This window comes from Schistocerca piceifrons, chromosome X (assembly GCF_021461385.2).
Source record: "Schistocerca piceifrons isolate TAMUIC-IGC-003096 chromosome X, iqSchPice1.1, whole genome shotgun sequence".
In the NCBI taxonomy this organism is placed as follows: domain Eukaryota; kingdom Metazoa; phylum Arthropoda; class Insecta; order Orthoptera; family Acrididae; genus Schistocerca; species Schistocerca piceifrons.
The window spans coordinates 774,292,541-774,314,907 of NC_060149.1; the positions used below are offsets into that span (position 1 = coordinate 774,292,541).

Sequence of the window (22,367 nt, forward strand, 5' to 3'; positions counted from 1 at the left end):
TTTGGGTGCGTGGATCCTGAGAAATCAGGACCCACAACAACCACCTCTGGCCTTAATAACGGCCTAATTATGCCCGGGCATTGAGTCAAACAGAGCTTGGATGGCATTTACAGGTACAGCTGCCCATGCAGCTTCAACACGATACCACAACTCATCAAGAGTAGTGACCGGCGTATTGTGACGAGCCAGTTGCTCGGCCACCATTGACCCAACGTTTTCAGTTGGTGAGAGATCTGGAGAATGTACTGGCCAGGGCAGCAGTCGAACATTTTCTGTATCCCATACAGGACCTGCAACATGCGGTCGTGCATTATCCTGCTGAAATGTAGGGTTTCGCAGGGATCGAATGAAGGTTAGAGCCACGGGTCGTAACACATCTGAAATGTAACTTCCACTGTTCAAAGTGCCGTCAAATCGAACAAGAGGTGACCGAAACGTGTAACCAATGGCACCCCATACCATCACGCCGGGTGATACGCCAGTATGGCTATGACGAATACACGCTTCCAATGGGCGTTCACCGCGAAGACACCAAACACGGATGCGACCATCATGACGTACACGGAACCTGGATTCATCCGAAAAAATGACGCTTTGCCATTCGTGCACCCGGGTTCGTCGTTGAGTACACCATCGCAGGCGCTCCTGTCTGTGATGTAACGTCAAGGGTAACCGCAGCCATGGTCTCCGAGCTGATAGTCCATGCTGCTGCAAACGTCGTCGAACTGTTCGTGCAGATGGTTGTTGTCTTGCAAACGTCCCCATCTGTTGACTCAGGGATCGAGACGTGGCTGCACGATCCGTTACATCCATGCGGATAAGATGCCTGTCATCTCGACTGCTAGTGATACGAGGCCGTTGGGATCCATCACGGCGTTCCGTATTACCCTCCTGAACCCACCGATTCCATATTCTGCTAACAGTCGTTGGATCTCGACCAACGCGAGCAGCAATGTCGCGATACGATTAACCGCAATCGTGGTAGGCTACAATCCGACCTTTATCAAAGTCGGAAACGTGATGGTACGTATTTCACCTCCTTACACGAGGCACACAACAACGTTTCACCAGGCAACGCCGATCGACTGCTGTTTGTGTATGAGAAATCGGTTGGAAACTTTCCTCATGTCAGCACGTTGTAGGTGTCGCCACCGGCGCCAACCTTGTGTGAATGCTCTGAAAAGCTAATAATTTGCATATCACAGCACCTTCTTCCTGTCTGTTAAATTTCGCGTCTGTAGGAGGTCATCTTCGTGGTGTAGCAATGTTAATGGCCAGTAGTGTAGTTAAGTTACACTTATACGCTACAATTCGGAGCCCTCTAGCGGCAGAGAGTTGCAACTTGCGTCAGCGGAGCGGGGAAGCGTGACATCTAATACCTCAACCGACATTAGAAGAAAGAAGATAATTCGGAGGCTTTACTTTTTAATACGCCATCGCATATCATTTTCATAAAGCTGGTATTGAAATCGAGGTGCTGTGAAATGCTGACAGCGAGAGAAAGAACAAAATAGCGCAGGTGTGAGAGAGTACCGCTTACTGCTGGCAGCGTGCGGGCTGACAATGGAGTGGGAGAGTATGTAGGGCGGCGCTTGGTGTGGCGGAAACAGCGCGCCAAAGCAAACAGTCTGCAGCCAACTAGTGACGCGCCGCGCCGCCCGACTACAGCCCTAAATGTCTCCTGCACGTTCTGCCCGGCTTCTATCACAGCGAACCAGCCGCCTGCGTATCCCACTTGCCTGCTTAGTGTGTCTCGTCTCACTAGATGTTCAGTTTTCGGTCGAGTGTATGCAACATTGTTTTCGATAAACTCACCACAAAAGAAACATTAGTCACCTCTATAAGAGCACTTTCGTCGCTTTGGAGCTTTGTGAGTGGTGTAAAACTGGTACCAGGCGGTCATGTGACCCTAGACCGTTGATATAAGACTTGGCAGTGAAGTGATGTTCGTGCCAGTCGCTTGTATGGAATCAGCGCAGTAAGATGGGCTGTGGGAGGAAACCGTTAGACACCGCCGGCCGGGGTGGTCGAGCGGTTCTAGGCGCTACAGTCTGGAACCTCGCATCGCTACGGTCGCAGGTTCGAATCCTGCCTCGGGCGTGGATGTGTGTGATGTCCTTAGGTTAGTTAGGTTTAAGTAGTTCTAAGTTCTAGGGACTGATGACCTCAGCAGTTAAGTCCCATAGTGCTCAGAGCCATTTGAGCCATTTTTGAGTTCGACACCGTACGGGGGACATCGTTTGGTTCACCGATGGGTCGAAAACAGACCAAGGCGTTGGGGCAGGGTTGTACGGGTTTCAGCCAAGACTAGAGGGCATCATATTTCTAGGGAAACTGGCCTCTGTATTCCAAGCCGAAATTACTGCAATCAGGGCATGCTTGGAGGAGAATATGAGTAGGTGCTACAATGACCGTAGCATCTACATCTATTCAGACAGCCAGGCAGCCCTGAAATCATTGGCAGATCCTGCAACAAGATCTAAGATTGTTGCAGATTGCTCTGGTGGAGCTAAGGGGAAGCAATAGCGTGTACCTAGTGTGGGTCCCTGGCCACTCAGGGATCTGTGGCAATGAACAAGCCGATGATTGGCTAGGATGGGGGCAACAACTCCATTTATTGGACCGGAACCTGTCTTCACAATCACCAAGGCTATGATCAAATTAGAACTACGGAACTGGCTTAGGAAACAGCACGTAGGATATTGGACCAAGGTCCATGAACAAAAACATGGTAAGGTAATGATGCCCAAGCCATGTTTTAAAAGAAGCTCTGTAATCCTGGGATTGAACAGGAAAAAGATCAAACTCATGACTGGACTGATGACCGGCCATGGAAACTTCAAAAAACACCTACACACAATGGGTATAACGAAAGAGGACCCTAAATGTAGGTAGGAGCTGTGATGAGGGTGAAGAAACTGCATCACACCTGATCTTCGAATGCATGGCATTCGAGAGTAAAAGACACAGAATCTTCGGGACAACTAGACCTGAAGAAATTGTGTCTAACAAACTGGTAGAGGGACTCCTTGCACTATTTAAGGGCACTGGTTAGCTTTACTAGAAACACATGGAGCGATACCGCACAATAAACCTAGTTTCGGTGCGGGCAGTGGCGGGTCAGACCTAAGCCGTTTCAGCTCTCCTGTTAAAATCAATCAATCAATCAAGATGGGCAGACGTGAACATCCACGGTGCAATCACATCCATGTCATCACTGCATATGTTCGGCGTCAACGTGCCATAACCCACTCACAGACATCAGACCTCGGATGCCAGCACTGGCAGTGGACGGTACATAAAGCATGTGGGGGGGGGGGGGGGCAGGGGAAGCAGTGCAGTCGTTGCGGTAATGCGGAAACAGAGCGATTTATGTGACGTCCGAAAAGGCATGATCATTGGATTTCGGCCCAAGGGTGGAAGCATTTACGAAACGTTTTTTTAACTGTTCACATGCCGCCCTGGTTAAAGTACACCGTGCATGGTTGGTTGGTTGGTTTAAAAGGGGACGAAAGGGACCAAACTGCTTGGTCATCGGTCCCCCGAGCATGATAAAATGGCGCTATCCAAACGGGCGCAGAGGAAACTGCGGTGCACCACGGGCCGTAGATGAGAGGGGTGAACGACGTCTCTGGAGATGTTTACAGGCGGATAGACGTGGATCTGTTGAGTAACTGATCGGCCAGATGAATCGAGGGGCTACAGTGTCTCCTCGACGATAATTCATCTCACGTTGCTGTGTATGGGGTTCGACAGCAGGCGGCCGGTTCAGGTACCCATTCTGAGAGGCGGCAGGTCGCTTTTTGAGAGGAATAGTGTTTTATGCCCCCTCGGACGGGTAGCCGTTGACGTGCGCGACGTGAACATCTGAAAGCAAACCTCCTGCAACAACCGTCGGAAGAATCCAGGCCGAAGGGCATTCCTTGGGTGATCTCGTCATTCTAGAAGGCACAGTGGATCAACGCAAGTATGTGTCTGTCCTTGGAGACCATGTGCACCCCTACGTGCAGTATGCTTTCCCTTGGCACAATTGCATCTACCAGCAGAACAATGCAACGTGGCACAGCTCGAAGCGTACATGCGTCGTTCGAAGAGCACTAGCATGAATTTACCGTACTCCCCTGGCCACCAGACTCTCCCAATTGAAACCCAATCGAGAATCTGTAGGACCACTGCGATTGGGCTGTCCGCGCCGTGGATCTTCTACTGAGAAACCTAGCGCATCTGGCCACGGCACTGGAGTCGCCATGGCTCTACATTCTTGTCGGTACGTTCTAGAACCACGGCAACGGCCTTACCGCAGTGGTTACACCGGTTCCCGTGAGATCACCGAAGTTAAGCGCTGTCGGGCGTGGTCGGCACTTGGATGGGTGACCATCCAGGCCACCATGCGCTGTTGCCACTTTTCGGGGTGCACTCAGTCTCGTGATGCCAATTGATGGGGCTACTCGACCGAATAGTAGCAGCTTTGGTCAAGAATACCATCATAACGACAGGGAGAGCAGTGAGCTGACCCCTCGCCCCTCCTATCCACATCCTCCCCTGAGGATGACACGGCGGTCGGATGGTCCCGGTAGGCCACTCGTAGGCTGAAGGAGGAGTGCTTACCTTCCAGAACCTCACTGACACTGTTCTTGCGTGTCTCGCAGTGGTCCACGCTACAAAAAGTGGTTATTCAGGCTTTTGACAGGTAATCACATTGTCACTGGACAGCGTATGACGTGAATAACAGAAAGGAGCTATCTTGTTTGGAAGTATACATTACTACACCGTGAATGATGTCCGATTTGTTGTTTTATCAACGCGACTGCCCAAGGTCTCAAGGCATGGGGTCGTACTAGCACCCATGCAACGCGGCGTAAGAATAACGATGATAAAAGAAATTGCAACCAAGAAGGACTGGCGATAAGTGACACCCTTTGTCAATGACGGTGAACTACCGCTGACAGTGAATGCAGTTCCATACCTGCCAGGGTAGCCGAGAGCGCTAACGCGCTGTTTACTGGACTCGGGTAGGCGCGCCGGCCCCAGATCGAATCCGCCTGGCGGACTAACGACGACGGCCGGTGTGCCGCCAGCCTGGACGTGGTTTTTAGGCAGTTTTCCACATCCTGCTAGGTGAATACCAGTCCAGTCCCCACGTTCCGTCTGTTTCACGTCTCGTAGACATCTGAACACGTTAGCACTCTTCTATGGCTTACACTAGACGAAGACAGCTGGGGTACACTTATTCCGTTCGGGGGGGGGGGGGGGGGTTACAGGGTGGCGGCAGGAAGGGCATCCGTCACCCCCTTAAAATTAACATGCCTCGTCAGTTTAACCATAAAAACTGACCCCACACTGTCGGGATTAATGCTTGGAAAGAGAGAGTGACCGAGCGAGGTGACGCAGTTGTTAGCACACTGGCCTCGCATTCGGGAGGACGACGGTTCAAGCCCGCGTTCGGCCATCCTGATTTAGGTTTTCCGTGATTTCCCTAAATCGCTCCAGGCAAATGCCGGGATGGTTCCTTTGAAAGGGCACTGCCGACTTCCTTCCCCGTTCTTCCTTAATCCCATGAGAACGATGACCTCGCTGTTTGGTCTCTTCCCCCAAACAACCCAACCAACCCAAAGAGAGAGTGAATGCCGATCCATCTGAAGCAGTTCCGGAGTGAACATAGCGAAGAGAACCTGTTGCAGTGGACATTTGGAATCTATTACCTCGCAAAAGGCCATTGCTCACCGCGGCACATAAGGCTGCACGCGTTTAAAGTGCCGAGCAACACACAAACTGGCCAGAAGTCAACTGGAGCTATGTAGTGTGCTTGCACGAGTCGTTATTTTTGCCTCTTCCTAAATGATGAAAGGCGTCGAGTGCAGTCACTGCACAACGAGGCTTTTCACCTCCACTGTGCGCAGGGTGGCACTGACTTTTTTATTTATTTATTTTTAAGGACTGTGACTTGGGTCCAGTCTTCGTGTTACCGTGACTACGAACCAGGAAATTTATTTCAACATTCACGGTGTCCAAATGCTGTCTTCACCTCTACGTAGTTATGATGAGTATGCTCTTGAGTTCCTGTCTTCAAATGTAACGACTGTATTAAAAGGGCTGCAGGCACACGTTCCTGGTTCGACAAACATTCGGACATCATATCGCGTCTTGACTGGCTCGCTTAACGATCACAAGATCTTTATCTCAAAGAAAATTTGTGGAATTATTTGGAATAGCGAGTGGAACGTAGTAATTTGGTGGCTCTGCAGGATCTAATCATCAATGATAGCAGTCGTTAAAACTGAATTCTCGTAATTTTGGGGACCAGTTAATACGCCGTGAGAACATGAAGATACATCATGAATGAATGGCTTCAGCTGGGCATATCTGATGAAACTTCTGGAAGTTTTTTCGCCGTTATCAAGGCTAGAGGCGGTATTAGCGTGATATCTCCTGGTGTTGAAGAATCTTATGTTCGGCGTGCTTATTTGTCTATAATCTTCCAGTCACTTCCGAAATGAATCGCGATGTAACGCTTTACTGCGAAATTGAAGACGCATATACCATAAATGACATAATCGTCACAACAGCGACACAGTCCAAGCAACTGGAAAAACTCCACGATAATCCCGTTTTGAGATGTACATAATTATAGTCTTGTATCGCTGACATAAGCCTTTCTAGAATTGTGGGAAGCGTTTCATTTTCGGATTGCGAGAAATGCGTGCTTGAATATAAATGCAGATGCTAGCCAAGCCTACAGGTTGCCCTGTTGTATTTGACCTCAAACAGCACATGTGCAATGTACTCAATACGTTGAATCTATATCGTGGTCATAACAGTGAGTGCATTACGTCGGAGCTTAGTGAATTCGAATGTGGGCAAATTGTTGATGCCCGTACGGTGGGTGCTAAAGTAATCAGCAAACACTGTATCTAATATTTATATCGCATGTAGGGAAAGCGGAAAACATAATCAGCTACGTCGCAATGCGGGCCGAAAGTGTATAGAATGATCATGAAAGACGGTCACTGAAGAGGATTTTGACGAAATATAAAAAAACGACAGCTACAAAAATCATTGTAGAACGGAATGTAGCACTCGCGGACACTGTCGGCACCAAAACCACGTGACGAGATCTGTTTAAGCAGGGAATTGCAGGGAGAGCTGGACTTCAAAAACAGTGATGCAAATACTCGTAACAGGAAAACATCTACATCTACATACATATTCCGCAATCCACCATACGGTGCGTGGCGGAGGGTACCTCGTACCACAACTAGCATCTTCTCTCCCTGTTCCACTCCCAAACAGAACGAGGGAAAAATGACTGCCTATATGCCTTTGTACGAGCCCTAACCTCTCTCACCTTGTCTTTGTGGTCTTTCCGCGAAATGTAAGTTGTGGCAGTAAAATTGTACTGCAGTCAGCCTCAAATGCTGGTTCTCTAAAATTTCCTCAGTAGCGATTCACGAAAAGAACGCCTCCTTTCCTCTAGAGACTCCAACCCGAGTTCCTGAAGCATTTCGTAACACTCGCGTGATGATCGAACCTACCAGTAACAAATCTAGCAGCCCGCCTCTGAATTGCTTCTATGTCCTCCATCAAGCCGAACTGATAGGGATCCCAAACGCTCGAGCAGTACTCAAGAATATGTCGTATTAGTGTTTTATAAGCGGTCTCCTTTACAGATGAACCACATCTTCCCAAAATTCTACCAATGAACCGAAGACGACTATCCGCCTTCCCCACAACTGCCATCACATGCTTGTCCCACTTCATATCGCTCTGCAGTGTTACGTCCAAATATTTAATCGACGTGACTGTGTCAAGCGCTACACTATTGATGGAGTATTCAAACATTACGGGATTCTTTTTCCTATTCATCTGAATTAATTTAAATTTATCTATATTTAGAGTTACCTGCCATTCTTTACACCAATCACAAATCCTGTCCAAGTCATGTTGTATCCTCCTACAGTCACTCAACGACGACACCTTCCCGTACACCATAGCATCATCAGCAAAAATCCGCACATTGCTATCCACCCTACCCAAAAGATCATTTATGTAGATAGAAAACAACAGCGGACCTGGGGCACTCCAGATGATACCCTCACCTCCGATGAACACTCACCATCGAGGACAACGTGCTGGGTTCTATTACATAAGAAGTCTTTGAGCCACTCACATATTTGGGAACCAATCCCATATGCTCGTACCTTAGTTAGGAGTCTGCAGTGGGGCACAGAGTCACCGCTTTCCGGAAGTCAAGGAATATGGCAGCCGTCTGATACCCTTCATCCATGGTTCGCAAGATATCACGTGAAAAAAGGGCAAGTTGCGTTTCGCAGGAGCGATGCTTTCTAAAGCCGTGCTGATGCATGGACAGCAACTTCTCTGTCTCAAGGAATTTCATTATATTCGAACCGAGAATATGTTCGAGAATCCTGCAACAAACCGATGTTAAGGATATGGGTCTGTAATTTTGAGGATGTGTCCTTCTACCCTTCTTATATACATGGTCAAGAAACTATTACATCTGGACTGTGGAACAATGAAGATTGTCATTTGGTCGAATGAGTCTTGTTCCACACTGATTCAAGCTTCTGGCAGAGTTTACGTCCTAAGAGTGAAACACTGTGGGGGTTCGGTGAGGATTTGGGCAGCCATTTTGTGGTATCCCACGGTAACTTTGCAAGTTCGCATTACTGCCAGGGATTAGTTTATTATTTTGGCTGATCAGGTCCATCCCGTGGAATGTTTGTTCCCAACTGGTGATCCTGTGCTCCAAGACGACTGGGCCTCTGTTCACTCAGTCTCGTGGTCCGGAATTGATTTTGTGAGCACGAGGATGAATTTCGCATCTCCCTGGCCACCACAGTTAACAGATGTGAATATTATTGAGTCATCGTGGTCTACTTGGGAGGGAAGGTCGCGTGAGCGCTATTCATGTCATAATCATTACCGGCACTTGCCAATATTTTGCACAGTATGGAACAACATTCCCTTGAAAACCTACAGGACCTGTATTTATCCATTCCGATATGACTGGAAGCTGTTTTGAATCCTTCCTTTGCTACCGCCTTTATCCCGCATTGTGTGCAGGGTCGGCAGGGTTAAGTACGGATTTGACATGGTTAATTTTAAGGGATGGCCGGATGCCCTTCCTGCCGCCACCCCATACCCCCCCGGACGGAATTAGTGTACCCCAGCTGTCTGCGTCTAGTGTAAATCGTGAAATAGTGTGAATGTGTTTCAAATGTCTGCGAGTCGTGTAACTGAGGTGGGACGTGGGGACCAGCCCGGTATTCACCTAGTAGGATGTGGAAAACCGCCTAAAAACCACATCCAGGCTGGCCGGCACACCGGCCGTCGTCGTTAATCCGACGGCGGATTAGATCCGGGGCCGGCGCGCCTACTCGGGTCCAGGAAGCAGCGCGTTAGCGCTCTCGGCTATCCTGGCGGGTTGGAAGCTGTTTTGAATATCGACGATGTTTCAAAATGATGGAGCACAGCAATCAGTCGTCCTTTTCTTTCAAGTTTTATTAAAGCAAATTTAGATTTCGGCTAGTGCCTAGCCATTATCAATGCACTATTTCATAGTTCTCCGCAAAGTCTACCTTCATTATACAGCAGTCTAGAAAGAACTGTGACAGAAGCCTGATTAACAGAGGACTCGTGTACTAGGACAAATATTGAAACTATGAAATAGTGCATTGAAAATGCCTAGGCAGTAGCCGAAATCTAGATTTGCTTTAATAAAACCTGAAAGAAAAGGACGACTGATTGCTGTTCTCCATCATTTTGAAAGTCATATCTCGGTCACTGAGCGCATCCACATCGCTAATGGAAGGTAACTGGATAGACGGTTCTCCTACACCGTATTAGGCATAGTAATGTGTTGTGTCTGTGATGTTTCCGTATTTATACTATCTGTAGATGCAAAGCGGTTGTTCATTTCTTGGCATTTTTATTTTGAACTTTTAATTTCATAGGTTTTCGGTTATCTTCTTCTTATACGTACAAATATCTTTACACTGCTGAACTGTAGGTGAATACGGTGAAGCCACAGCAAGGTAACGCGGAAGTTCGCTGAGCCCCCATCTTACTCTGTTACTCGCTCCTGTGAACGGAAACGCGTTATGCAGATCTTGGTGCTTCTCGCGTCCATCTAGAAAAATAACCTGAAGATGCCTAAATAAGGCGAAACGCGTCGTTGAAAAATAAAAAAACTGAAATTGCAACCGAGACTGTATTTAACCAATTTCAGGACTTTAATGCTGTATGGGCACCTTCATTACCCACTAAGTGTTCCCAATAACGCATACTTGTGATCGTTTCATAAGCTTTGGTTACTGATAGCTTGACACCAGGGCCTATGAGTTTAATTTGTACACCACAGCACTGAAGATGATCACTATGTGATTGAAAATCGATTTTTCTATCAATAAACCATCAACATTACGGCCAACGCTGACCTCTCTAATTTCACGTATATGGTCGTTGTGCACACAGCACTCTATGCAGTCGCCAGTCAATACTCCATATAGGTTATAATGAAATATAGTGTAACTGGCGAGAACTGTGTACACAATTTTGAATCACTGAATCAAATTAATTTAATTGGAGCATTCTCGCAGTCGAAGTTACGGCTTGTGCCGGAGCTCATTCAAATGGTTCAAATGGCTCTGAGCACTATGGGACTCATCTGCTGAGGTCATTAGTCCCCTAGAACTTAGAACTAGTTAAACCTAACTAACCTAAGGACATCACAAACATCCATCCCCGAGGCAGGATTCGAACCTGCGACCGTAGCGGTCGTGCGGTTCCAGACTGCAGCGCCTTTAACCGCATGGCCACTTCGGCCGGATCCGGAGCTCATTCCAGTTGACTCGGCGAAGTAGGTCAAAGGTTAGTCACTTTTGCATTCGAGAGGACCGAACTTCCAGTTTCTGACAGGTCATGCCTAATTAGGTTTACTGTGGATCCTAGAAATTTTGGGCGCATAGCAGGATGGGTCCCTTAATAGAGATCGCGGCCAAATTTCTATACCGTCTTGTCCGACAGATAGTGTCCGGTGTTTGACATCGGCAAGAGGTTAAAGTCCACCCTTTTATGCTTTCGTTGTAACCCCCCAGGCTCCTCAGAGAATTAACCTCGTTCCTCAGCTTTCGCAGACCCTCCTCAAATGTGACCTGTTTCGCTGAGTAAACACGAAAAGAAAAACCTGCACTCGTAGGGGAATGTGCTGGAAACGCTACTAGAAGCGACAGCGGAACGGAGCAAGCAGTTTCGCAAGAGAGGGAGGAAGACGTGGTCCGCATCCTGTTGCCAGACGCGCCGCAAGCTATTGCAACGGCGCCTCGTTCCGATAAACGCTCCATCAGTGGTTGCACATTGAGTGCCCCCCTCCCCATCTCTCTCTCTCTCGCTCGCTCGCTCTCTCTCTCTGCAATTTCCATAGCGGTGATTGGTGCTTTCGGCGTCGGTTTTCTTCCCACTAAAAATGAAGAACACAGAACGGCCGCATCCTGACACGCGTTTGTTAGCGTTGGGAACATATTAAGATACTTTCTACGAAGAATTAAGTTTTTAAAAAAAATAAATGCGAACATTTCTGACAAAATAAAGCTGATCCCGGCTAATATCTGCGTATACTACACACACCACTCTAAAGCATATGGCGGAGATTCGTTGCCCTGTTAAATTATCTCAATGAGCGCAGGGAAAATTACTGTCTAAACGCCTTTGTTCGAGTCGTAGTGTGTCTCATCTTTTTTAATGACTTCTGCGCGAGATATACGATGATGGCCGCAAAATTGTCATACCGGCTTTCTAAACTTAATCAGCAGGGTTTCGCGAGAACAACTTCGCTCCCCTGTCAACGTTTTCCATAAAAATTTTCAGGGTATTTCTGTTACACTATAATGCAGACTATGCTGAGCCATTATGATACTGGAAGCACGTCTCTGAATTCGTTAGAGGTCTGCTGTCTTGAATACTGGATATCGATTTAAAATACCGGAACAGTATTGTCTAATCGGTCGCCCTAGCGTCTTGTACGCTATTAAAAAAAAAAAGTTCAAATGGCCAAGCGGTTCTAGGCGCTTCAGTCTGGAATCGCGCGACCGCTACGGTCGCAGGTTCGAATCCTGCCTCGGACATGGATGTGTGTGATGTCCTTAGGTTAGTTAGGTTTAAGTAGTTCTAAGTTCTAGGGGACTGATGACCTCAGATGTTAAGTCCCATAGTGCTCAGAGCCATTTAAAACATTTAAAACTCATCTGGCGTCGCAACAAAGCGTATTTTCCAGTCACACGATATCGATAACCCAACGAGGGATCTTAGTATTTAGCTACTTGTGGTACTTCCAGTTTTCAGTTTAACTAACATTCGTTCTTTCATTTCATTCATTCATTTCTGAATATTATTAGCCTCAAGTATACTTATAGCTTTCTCATTTTTCTGTTGGCTCAATAAAAATCTAGAAACGCGTTTGGATGGTTATGTTTGCAGCATCTGTTCGACAGTCCCCATTACATTGGTTGGTTGGTGCTGGGCGTCGCGCGCTGTGTGTGGTTATCTGCGCGCTGCGACCGCGAATGTTTGCCGTTGCACTGCACCGGAATTTGATAAGATGCCGCGCGTCCGGCTCCACTGACACACACCCTAGAAAATTCTGTCACCATATACCTAGTTTCACATACAGCTCACAGCACAGAAAACGATAGTTTAAACTGACAGTACAGCCATAGCTTTCGCCACAGCAACGGCCAGTGCGTTTATGATTTGCTTTTGCGCCCGTCTTGGACACTACTACTTAAATGCACTATGCAAACGATTCATTAGTCACTCATAAATATAACCTATAATTACTATAAAATAGTGGCAGCCCTTTTTCAGATAAACATAGCTGTTTTCTGATTCTCAAGCCTACAGTTTTGTTTCCACGATGTAATGGTGGAGGACCGTCGTCTACGCTGGCAGTTTACACTGAACGTAAACTGTTGTGGATTGGCAAGAGAACCAACCCACTATGAGAGGAAGCCGAAAGGCACGCGTTTTAGCTCACGCAGGCTGGCGTGAGGTCTGGAACAGGTCAAGGAAATGAGACTAGCAAAAAGGGACGTAGCTGTGGAATACTTAACTTTAATCCATAAATGGTGAACATCGCTCTTGACGGTACATGTTTTACAGCATCAATAGTAACTGGTAATGGCGCCTTGCTAGGTCGTAGCAAATGACGTAGCTGAAGGCTATGCTAACTATCGTCTCGGCAAATGAGAGCGTATTTTGTCAGTGAACCATCGCTAGCAAAGTCGGTTGTACAACTGGGGCGAGTGCTAGGAAGTCTCTCTAGACCTGCCGTGTGGCGGCGCTCGGTCTGCAATCTCTGATAGTGGCGACACGCGGGTCCGACGTATACTAACGGACTGCGGCCGATTTAAAGGCTAGCACCTAGCAAGGGTGGTGTCTGGCGGTGACACCACATAAACAAATACAAACGGCAATCAAAAAGTTTCGTTTGAGGGCGCTGCTGCAGCGTACAGGGTGTTTCCATATGGGCAAAACCTTAACAGGACATAGAGGATGCTCCATTGAACAATTTGAGACGACGAACCTGGGGTCGGAGAAGTCAGCTTAAGGAGATAATAGGAATAAAATCAGTTACTGTGCACTTTATTTACGTTAGTTACAGTTAACTGCAAATACCATCATTGACACAATAGTTCAAATGGCTCTGAGCAATATGCGACTTAACTTAGAACTACTTAAACATAGCTAATCTAAGGACATCACACCCATCAATGCCCGAGGCAGGATTCGAACCTGCGACCGTAGCAGTCGCGCAGGAATCACATCACAGGCAGCTAAAATTCTGGTATTCATCGATCGAGAGAACTAAACATCCGTCGTGACGGATGATGCCTGCTGGGAAATCTTTCCCTGTGCAGCCTTTCAACAGAGAACATTGCAACGTACACAAGGTGAATGTCAGTGAGTACTGCGAAACTGTACCGATACTGCTCCATCGTATTGTACTGTACGTCTCTCAATAGCACTGCATAATGAATGGGTCTGTCGCTGATCCTTTTCACGTTCTGTCATGGGACAATATAAATAAGATAAAAAAGAACCACCTTATGAACAAGTGAAGTAAACAAAACATGCATCGTGACGTCCTAGTAATCAGGCTCGTCCTTCTTGTTTCCTTGCAGGAAATAATGTACATATAAATAAACAGCACAGTACGTGTAAACTTGTACGGATGTTAGTTGTAAATAAGCTGGAAAACAGGAATGCGAGACAAAGCTGTAGACAAGTTTACTTCCATATCTCCTTAAGCTGGCTTCTCTTACCCCTGGCTCCATGCCTCATTGTTCAGTGGAGCATAATCACGTCCTGTTAAGTTTTTGCACGCTCTTGCGGAAAAACCCGTAGCGCGATTCCGGTGCGGGTATATAAGCACCGGCCTGTAAACAAGGGATTAGTGTGGCATTCGTGTCTTTCCGACGTGCGTACTGTAAATGCGACAGTCTGAACTATGACGACGTTATTACTAAATGCGTCCAAACAGGACCAATGTGCTGTTATTCTTTTCTTCGCTGCCGAATCTTTCTTTCCCTGAACAATACGAGACTGGAATAAAAGGGAGAACCGATAGAGGTACTCAAGGTACCCCCCGCTACACACCGTCAGGTGCCTTGTGGAGTATGGATGTAGATGTAGAACTCGTCCCACACCCGTGTACTCCATCGGCTGAGGAGGCGATTATAAACTGGCGTTATAGAGAACACCATTTACATTTACAGAAATCTGGACTTCAACCGTCTTGCTTCTCGTGACGTCCTAGTCGCACCAAAAAGTATTCGCACAGTTAAATTTTAGAGGTTGTAGGTTAAACGAAACATACATTTCAGAACAGAATCAAGACACGTGCCGCCTTACATTACACAGGTTACAAATATGTCCAAATCACCTGTCCGTAAAGTAACATAAAGTGTTAAGAAAATAAATATCGCTCTTCTGCATCCAAAAAAGTATTGGCACACGCGTATGACTCGGACAGTGTGTTCGTTTTCTGCATTGATGATCACCTTCTAATAGATGGTGTGCATCCCCTTAGCATCTATAACAGCACGTAAACGCCTAGGAATGCTTTGTGTTAAATTCCGGGTGATATCAGGGGTAATTTTCGACCATTCCTCCAGGAGCACTTTCTCCAGGTCGTTTTTACCGGACGGACGACTTTTTCTGACTTATATGTTAAGATGAGCCCACAGGTTCTCAATAGGGTTCAAATCAGGGCTCTGAGGTGGTGTTAGAACCATTCTGGGGGCATTGTACAGTAACCACTCCCGGGTTTTCATGGCGGTATGTTTTGGATCGTTGGCTTGCTGGAAATGGAAACGCCCCAGTAAGGCCCACTGTCTGTGCACTAGCGTGTAAATTACCTCGCAACACGTCGATGTATCTCATATGATCCATTGTACCGTGGATTACAGCTAGATTTCCAACGCCGGACGTCGCCATACAGCCCCAGACCATGATATCTCCCCCACCGTGTTTGACTGTGGGATGCATGTATTTGATGAGGAGGTGCGTATTCGGCTTGCGCCAAACTTTTTCTTGCATCAAATCCGAATACACTGAACTTCGATTCGTAACTAAATATCACAGTATTCCAAAACTCCATCGGCTTGCTGATGTAGTCCTTGGCAAACTGCAGGCGTTTCTGCCGGTTAATTTCAGATATGTATGGCTTTTTCCTGGGAGAACGTCCATGCATGTCAGCCTCATTCGACACTCTTCGTATAGTTTGAACATTAACCGTCTTGTCGGACGTTGTCTGAACAACCTCAGCAATGGTTGCTGCACTCGTAGCACGTTCCTTCCGAGCAAGTGCGATGATACGGCGACGCTCTAGTGTTGTAAGCACTTTTGGACGTCCAGGACGACATTTATTCACTGTTGTTCCAGTCTCTTTATATTTATGAATGATGGATCGTACCGTGGTGTCGCTAACAGACACCTCTGCTCCGACTTGTCGATAGCTTCTCCCTTGTGAATGGAGCAATACCACACTCTCACGCAATGCCACTGAATGTTCCTTCTTCTTCGGCCCCATGCTGTCCACTATCGCGCATGTCTATTGCGTCAGCAGATGGCGTTCCAGTACCTGAAAACCCAGCAATATACCGAGAAGGCACGCTCTGTGCCAATACTTATTGTGGGCAGAGGAGATACATGTTTCACCTTAACACTGCACTTCTATGTTAATAGTAGGCACTGTAGGCAGAATTGTAATGTCTGTTACGTGAGATAGCACGTACATGTGCTGTGTACCGGAAGGTGCGGCGTTTGTAACCAGCAACGATAAATACGCACGTGTGGCAATACTTTTTGGTGCGATTGTACATCTGAGAACGAAGAGTGCGTATGGGGCAGCATATTCGTCGAGAACCACCGTCGTGGAATGGTGTGCCAAGAAGTGCTACTGCTTGATCATAACGCACATCTCCATATTGTAAATGTCGTAATGCAGACGCCAAGTTAACTGGCACACTCGAACACCCGCCCTATAGTCCTTATCTCTCGCCATTCGATTATGACGCCTTCTGTTCCTTAAAGGCATTGAAGGGTCGGCGATTCCTGTCAGACGGGGACGTGCAGGAGGCAATTGCGGAGTTCTTCACGCAGCGCGACTGTGTTTTACCAAACGGGTATCTTCAACGCCTCGCGGCAGTTTTGCGTGATAGGCATACGGATTCTGGGATGTACGGTCTTCGTACGGAAAACTTTTTGATCGCCCCTTATATAAAGTAATATGCATAAATAGGCGGAAAAATCTACTATTAGATTGCACTATTGGCAGAAAATCGCTAAAAACAATAATTACCGTAAAATACTTGGGAGTAACCATCTGGAGTGACCACATAAAGAAAACAGAAGGAGCATCAGATCTCAAGCTGAGATTTATTGGGAATAACTTAAGGGATTATAAATCATCCACGAAAGAAATGTCATATAAAACATTTGTAAGAGCAGTTCTTTAGTCTGTCAGTCTACGAACCTTATCAACTTTCTTTAAAAGAAAGAGATGAAGCAGATTCAACGAAGAGAGGCACATTTCGTTACGGCATCGTTTTGGCTGCGCGAGAGCGTTTCGGAGATGCTCAGCAAACCGCAACGGCAGATACAACAGGACAGGCGTCAGGCGGGCAACGTGTTATATCCTCGATACATATAAGAGGGTTAGTCAAATGAAAACCATAAATATTTTTTTAAATATTATTTATTATGCAGAAGTGGTACAAAGCTGTATCACTTTTCATCATCATCTCCCCCACGCTCAATGCAAATACTCCGGTGCTTACAAAGTGCATAAATTCCTTTACAAAAAAATTCTTTTGCTAGTCCGCGCAACCACTCGTGCATTGCGTGGCATACCTCTTCATCACAACGGAACTTCTTTCCTCCCATTGGGTCTTTGAGTGGTCCAAACATATGGAAATCACTTGGGGGGCAAGGTCTGGTGAGTATGATGGATGAGGAAGACACTCAAAATGCAGGTCTGTGATTGTTGCAACTGTTTCGTCCCCAGTAAAGATTCTCGCAAGGAAGCAGTCACAATCTCGTTAAAAGCGCCGAAGAAGTTCACAAGCATCAACACGTCGTTCTCTCATTTCAGGAGTCAGCTGCCGTGGCACCCATCTTGCAGATACTTTGTGAAACTGGAGCACATCATGCACAATGTGGTGTGCTGACCCATGACAGTGTCAGTCGGCGGTTTTCCTTCACTATGGCTACAACTGCTGCAATGTTCTGTGGAGTCACAACTCGTTGTGCCTGACCTGGACGAGGATCATCTTCCACTGAAGTCACTCCATTTTCAAAATTCCTGCTCCATTCGCAGACTTGCTGCTGTGACAACCATGCATCACCGTACTGAACCTTCATTCGTCGATGAATTTCAATAGGTTTCACACCTTCACTACGCAAAATCCGAATAACAGAAAGCTGTTCTTCCCTGGTGCAAGTCGCAAGTGGGGTGGCCATCTTTATACTGACGCTGCGACGGTATGTCTGCATTTGAACTATGCTGCCACCTACAGGCCATTCTGCACGCTGTTTGTAGCACGCTTACCAACTTACAGGATAACGGCGCGAAATTTCGATTTGTAATTACAAATTTAAGGTTTTCATTTGACTCACCCTCGTATTTCGCGGAATGACAACAAAATCAGAGAAATGAGACCTCCTGCGGAGGTTTACCGGCCGTCGTTCCTTCCACGCGCCACTGGCAAGACAATTGGGCGGGGCGTACAAAATAGGGGCCACACAAGTACCCTCCACCACACGCAGTAACGTCGCTTGCGGAGTGTAGGTGTAGGTGTAGGTGGAGACGAGAAGCAAGACGGTTGAAGTCCTTCAGATTTCTGTAAATGTAAATGGTGTTCTCTATAACGCCAGTTTATAATCACCTCCTCAGCCGATGGAGTGCACGGGTGTGGGACGAGTTCTACATCTACATCCATACTCCACAAGGCACCTGACGGTGTGTAGCGGAGAGTACCTTGAGTACCTCTATCGGTTCTCCCTTCTATTCCAGTCTCGTATTGTTCGTGGAAAGGAGGATTGTCGGTATGCCTCTGTGTGGGCTCTAATCTCTCTGATTTTATCCTCATGGTCTCTTCACAAGATATACGTAGGAGGGAGCAATATACTGCTTGACTCCTCGGTTAAGGTATGTTCTCGAAACTTCAACAAAAGCCCGTACCGAGCTACTGAGCATCTCTCTGGCAGAGTCTTCCACTGAAGTTTATCTATCGTCTCCGTAACGCTTTCGCGATTACTAAATGATCCTGTAACGAAGCGCGCTGCTCTCCGTTGGATCTTCTCTCTCTCTTCTATCAACCCTATCTGGTACGGATCCCACACCGGTGAGCAGTATTCAAGCAGTGGGCGAACAAGTGTACTGTAACCTACTTCCTTTGTTTTTGGACTGCATTTCCTTAGGATTCTTCCAATGAATCTGTCTGGCATCTGCTTTACCGACGATCAACTTAATATGATCATTCCATTTTAAATCACTCCTAATGCGTACTCCCAGATAATTTATGGAATTAACTGCTTCCAGTTGCTGACCTGCTATATTGTAGCTAAATGATAAAGGATCTCTCTTTCTATGTATTCGCAGCACATTACGCTTGTCTACATGGAGATTCAATTGCCATTCCCTGCACCATGCGTCAATAAGTTGCAGATCCTCCTGCATTTCAGTATAATTTTCCATTGTTACAACCTCACGATATACTACAGCATCATCCGCAAAAAGCCTCAGTGAACTTCCGATGTTATCCACGAGGTCATTTATATTTATATATATATATATATATATATATATATATATATATATATATATATATATATATATATATATAGTGAATAGCAACGGCCCTACGACACTCCCCTGCGGCACACCTGAAATCACTCTTGCTTCGGAAGACTGCTCTCCATTGAGAATGACAACCTGCGTTCTGTTATTTAGGAACTCTTCAATCCAATCACACAATTGGTCTGATAGTCCATACGCTCTTACTTCGTTCATCAAACGACTGTCGGGAACTGTATCAAACGCCTTGCGGAAGTCAAGAAACACGGCATCTACCTGGGAACCCGTGTCTGTGGCCCTCTGAGTCTCGTGGACGAATAGCGCGAGCTGGGTTTCAGACGATAGTCTTTTTCGAAACCCATGCTGATTCCTACAGAGTGGATTTCTAGTCTCCAGAAAAGTCATTATACACTCCTGGAAATGGAAAAAAGAACACATTGACACCGGTGTGTCAGGCCCACCATACTTGCTCCTGACACTGCGAGAGGGCTGTACAAGCAATGATCACACGCACGGCACAGCGGACACACCAGGAACCGCGGTGTTGGCCGTCTAATGGCGCTAGCTGCGCAGCATTTGTGCACCGCCGCCGTCAGTGTCAGCCAGTTTGCCGTGGCATACGGAGCTCCATCGCAGTCTTTAACACTGGTAGCATGCCGCGACAGCGTGGACGTGAACCGTATGTGCAGTTGACGGACTTTGAGCGAGGGCGTATAGTGGGCATGCGGGAGGCCGGGTGGACATACCGCCGAATTGCTCAACACGTGGGGCGTGAGGTCTCCACAGTACATCGATGTTGTCGCCAGTGGTCGGCGGAAGGTGCACGTGCCCGTCGACCTGGGACCGGACCGCAGCGACGCACGGATGCACGCCAAGACCGTAGGATCCTACGCAGTGCCGTAGGGGACCGCACCGCCACTTCCCAGCAAATTAGGGACACTGTTGCTCCTGGGGTATCGGCGAGGACCATTCGCAACCGTCTCCATGAAGCTGGGCTACGGTCCCGCACACCGTTAGGCCGTCTTCCGCTCACGCCTCAACATCGTGCAGCCCGCCTCCAGTGGTGTCGCGACAGGCGTGAATGGAGGGACGAATGGAGACGTGTCGTCTTCAGCGATGAGAGTCGCTTCTGCCTTGGTGCCAATGATGGTCGTATGCGTGTTTGGCGCCGTGCAGGTGAGCGCCACAATCAGGACTGCATACGACCGAGGCACACAGGGCCAACACTCGGCATCATGGTGTGGGGAGCGATCTCCTACACTGGCCGTACACAACTGGTGATCGTCTAGGGGACACTGAATAGTGCACGGTACATCCAAACCGTCATCGAACCCATCGTTCTACCATTCCTAGACCGGCAAGGGAACTCGCTGTTCCAACAGGACATTGCACGTCCGCATGTATCCCGTGCCACCCAACGTGCTCTAGAAGGTGTAAGTCAACTACCCTGGCCAGCAAGATCTCCGGATCTGTCCCCCATTGAGCATGTTTGGGACTGGATGAAGCGTCGTCTCACGCGGTCTGCACGTCCAGCACGAACGCTGGTCCAACTGAGGCGCCAGGTGGAAATGGCATGGCAAGCCGTTCCACATGACTACATCCAGCATCTCTACGATCGTCTCCATGGGAGAATAGCAGCCTGCATTGCTGCGAAAGGTGGATATACACTGTACTAGTGCCGACATTGTGCATGCTCTGTTGCCTGTGTCTATGTGCCTGTGGTTCTGTCAGTGTGATCATGTGATGTATCTGACCCCAGGAATGTGTCAATAAAGTTTCCCCTTCCTGGGACAATGAATTCACGGTGTTCTTTTTTCAATTTCCAGGAGTGTACTTGAACATAATACGTGTTCCAAAATTCTCCAACTGATCGACGTTAGAGATATAGGTCTATAGTTCTGCACATCTGTTCGACGTCCCTTATTGAAAACGGGCATGACCTGTGCCCTTTTCCAATCTTTTGGAACGCTGCGCTCATCTAGAGACCAACGGTACACCGCTGCAAGAAGGGGGGGCAGTTCCTTCGCGTACTCTGTGTAAAATCGAACTGGTATCCCATCAGGTCCAGCAGCCTCTCCTCTTTTGAGCGATTTTAATTGTTTCTCTATCCCTCTGTCATCCATTTCGATAGCTACCATTTTGTCATCTGTGCGACAATCTAGAGAAGGAACTACAGTGCAGTCTTCCTCTGTGGAACAGCTTTGGAAAAAGACATTTAGTATTTCGGCCTTTAGTCTGTCATCCTCAGTTTCAGTACCATTTTGGTCACAGAGTGTCTCGACATTTTGTTTCGATCCACTTACCGTTTTGACATAAGACCAAAATTTCTAAGGATTTTCTGCCAAGTCAGTACATAGAACTTTACTTTCGAATTCATTGAACGCCTCTCGCATAGCCCTCCTCACACTGCATTTCGCTTCATGTAATTTTTGTTTGTCTGCAAGGCTTTGGTTATGTTTATGTTCGTTGTGAAGTTCCCTTTGCTTCCGTAGCAGTTTTATAACTCGGTTGTTGTACCACGGTGGCTCTTTTCCGTCTCTTACTATCTTGCTTGGCACATACTCATCTAATGCATATTGTACTATGGTTTTGAACTTTGTCCACAGATCCTCAACACTAGCTGTACTTGATATAAGACTTGTGTTGAGCTGTCAAGTAATCTGAAATCTGCTTTCTGTCACTTTTGCTAAATAGAAAAATCTTCATACCTTTTTTAATATTTCTATTTACGACTGAAATCATCGATGCTGTAACCGCTTTATGATCGCTGAGTCCCTGTTCTGCGTTAACTGTTTCAAATAGTTTGGGTCTTTTTGTCACCAGGTCTAATATGTCTGTACCGAAGTACGCTGGCTCAGTCGAGCTAAAATGCTGAAAAGAATTTTGGTTTGCGTTTGGCCGTAGTACATTTATTATATGAGAACGGAAAGACTGGACCGAAATTGAAGACCTTTGCTGGATATCAGACCTTGCATTTCTCGTGGCCATAACG

General features: G+C 47.1%; 1 protein-coding gene and 1 pseudogene across 4 annotated transcripts in view; both read left to right on the forward strand.

The window, feature by feature from the left end:
• LOC124721177 (filamin-A) overlaps positions 1–22,367 on the forward strand; it is a 537,279-nt gene that overhangs the window by 57,892 nt on the left and 457,020 nt on the right. The gene's annotated exons all lie outside the window — the stretch shown is intronic.
• On the forward strand, positions 4,285–4,402 carry LOC124723956 (annotated as a pseudogene).